Raw genomic sequence first — 3445 nt, 5'->3', positions numbered from 1 at the left:
TTTCCTTGCAGAAAGGTTTTTATTAACTTTTTAAAAAAGTGTGTGTGTGTGTGTGTGTTAGAGACACTTTATTCCTGGGGATAATTAAAAGGCAGAGAATTTATAACAGAGAGCTCCTCCCCGCCTCCAGTGTTTATATATATATATATATATATATATATATATATATATATATATATATTAATCTGAAGTGCTCAAAAATCTTTATTTTTTTTTCTTTTTTTCAGGAGAAAAGTTACTAACTATGACCTATATCCTTAGCCACAACTGAAACACGATGGTGACATCATGTTTGGAAGAAAATGGAACAAAGTTGTTGGGTTGGTAATTTGCTATTTTGTTTTGCTTTTGTTTTTAACTGCACTGAATCCTCATGGTGCTAGGGAACTTTAATGAAAGAATAATATTTCTTACCAGATGTTCAGCATAAATGTTATATAAAAAGGATCACAATTCTAAGACAAATCATCTTAGAGTGACAGCAATTTGGGAATACGAGTCATTTGTCGTTTAATATGAGTGTGGAGCTTCTGTTAATTTCATTGAGCTTTTTCAACTATATAATCTGTTTAATTTGGAAGAACTAAAATCAAGTGATGACTCTTTATGTTGTTGTCAGTAATGGTATGGTTTTTATTCAATTTTATTGCTTTTAAGGCAGTAGATACATAGCTAAATGTTTTAAAAATGTTTTGGTTTGTGGGATTCTCCATATATTTGTATTTACAAGTCAGAAATAAATTATCGTCTAGGAAAGACTTCCAAAAAGAGGTAAACCAAGAGTTACCAATCTTCTCTCTTTATATTCATTTCTTCCACGTTTGAATCAATCATTTCATGGCTTTGTTTTATGTGTGGAGGGTGGTGTACTAGAGATTGAACCCAGGGGCAACTCTACCACAGAATTATACCCCAGGCCTTTTTATTTTTTATTTTGAGCTAGGGTCTAGCTAAGGTGTGCAGGCTGGCCTCAAACTTGCTATCCTTCTGCCTTAGCTTCCCGAGTAGCTGGGATTATAGGTGTATGCCACCACACATGCTACCTCATGGCTTTGAAAACCGTCTATGAGAAAGCACTCCTGCATGAATAGTTTCAGCTTCAGACAATCCTCTGAACTCCACACTGCACCTAGCAGTTTAGTGAACATCTCCTATTGGCTGTATGATAGGTATTTCATATTTATATGTTCCCAGATGAGTCCATGTTTGTCCCTGTCCCACAACTTCCACTAAACTTGCTCCTCCTTCACTATTTGCCTTCTCAGTATGACTCTTACCTATGGCTTAGGCTAGAGATTTGAGTCAATAGTGACTCCTCTCTTTCCCCACCACCCCATAAACCATCCATGAACAAATCTCTTGACTAGTCTTTTGGTTTTCAACTCTTTTGACTCTCTTTAATAGCAATCTTATATAGTGCAACCTAATATAATCTGAAGCTGATCATTCCCATCTTCATTATGGTTTCTCTAGCTATTGCTTGACCTATATCCAGCATCTGTTTAGCTGGATTCTATACAGGGTAGTTCATAACTATTCTTCTATAAGTCTGATCCTGTCTTGCCTCTGCTCCAAAGCCCTGTTGACTCCCCATTTTCACCCATTGTAAAGACAAAGGCTTTACATGGTCTACAAGACCCTATGGTAGCTGCTTCCTCATTTGCTCTCTTTTTCCAACTCATGCTCCTACCTCTCTCACCTCAGCTCCTACCACATTCCTCTCATATCTTTATGGTCTTTATTAGTTTGCTGTTGCTGGCATAACAAATGATCATAGATTGCCACACACTTAGCAGCTTAAAACAATATCGGGATTGGCTCAGCTGTTTTCTCTGGTTGTTGGAAGAATCCAGTGTCTTGAGTTGGTACAACTGAGAATCCTGTTTCCTTGCTGGCTGTCAGAGTGTCTAGGGGATACTCTTAACCTATTAGAGGATTCTCTCTGGTCCTTTCCTATAGGACATTGTGTATCAGAGCCAGTAACTGTGCGGTATCCTTCTCATATTTGGAATATCTAATTTCTCCTGACACTGAACTTTTCTGCTGTATCCAGAGACTGTTCTCTGCTTTTAAGTTCTTGTGATTAGATGGGATCCATCTGGATTATCTAAAATTAAAATTCTGAAACATTAATTCCATCTGCAAAGTTCTTTTGCCATGTGATATAATAATGGGTTCTGGATTGTAATCATGGGTTCCAAGAATTAGGACATTACTAATGTTTGAATATGGCTTGAAGTATGTCCCCTCACTCAATTAATCCCCATAGTGAGATGGAAAGAGGGTGTAAACTTAGTTCAGATGTAGTGTTTATAGATGGGGCCTTTGGGTAGAGATGAGGATGAAGTTATTGGAGTGAAGCCCCATGGTTGAATACTGGTGACTTTATAAGAAGAGGGAGAGAGAGAATAGGATATGTACATACATGTGTTCTCCATGTTTCTTGCTATGTAGTGGCCTGCACTGCTTCTAGACTCTGCAAGCAAGCAGGCCATCCTTATATGTGGAATCTTGAAATTCCAGAACTATGAGAAAAATAAACTTATTTACTTTATAATGTTACTCAGCATCAAGTATTTTGTTATAGTAATGCAGAATGGACTAATATGGGCATGAACATCTTTGGGGAACCATGATTCTGTGTCTTATGCATCCTCTTGGCCAAGCGGGTTTACATCTCAGGCCCTTATGCTTGGGTTCCTGCTATCTTAATATTCTTCCCCTTGAGAATTACACAACTCATTCCATCACTCCCTTCAGGTTTCTGCTCAGTTATCCCCAGATCCTATCAGCTTCTCTGACCAGCCTTTAGAGGAAACATTCCTGTTACTGTTTTTTACCTTCCACTTTTTCTTTGTTTCACCACAACCTGATATAGAACACATTTGCTTACTTGTATATTATCTGTCTCCTTTTACTTTTACTTATTCCCTTGAGAGCAGAATTTGATTTATTCACTGTTGGATATCCACTATCTAAGGCAATTCCTGATAAGCAGTAAAGTGTTCAATAAGTATTTGGGTTTTGGGGTACTGGGGATTGAGCCAGGGGTGTTTTACTACTGAGCTACATTGCCAGCCATATTTACCTCTTATTTTTAAATGGAGACTAACTAAGTTACTGAGGGTTCTGGTAATTTCCTGAGGCTGGCCCCAAACTTGTAATCTTCCAGTCTCAGCCTCCGAAGTCACTGCAATTAAGGCAGGTACCACCATGCTTGGCCGATAAGTATTTGTTACATGAATGTAAATCACCAAAAAAGCTGCAAAGGCTTCATTGATTAATCATGTCTGAGAAAAATTAGTCAACTAACTCTGAATTGACCTCAAAGAAATACTTTTAAAATATCTTTAAAAAAATTTTTTTTGTAGTTGTAGGTAGACAGCATACCTTTATTTTATTTGTTTATTTTTTGTGTGGTGCTGAGGATCTAACCCAGTGCCTC

Source organism: Marmota flaviventris, chromosome 8 (genome assembly GCF_047511675.1).
Source record: "Marmota flaviventris isolate mMarFla1 chromosome 8, mMarFla1.hap1, whole genome shotgun sequence".
Lineage (NCBI taxonomy): Eukaryota > Metazoa > Chordata > Mammalia > Rodentia > Sciuridae > Marmota > Marmota flaviventris.
Note: the sequence above shows the minus strand (reverse complement) of the source record.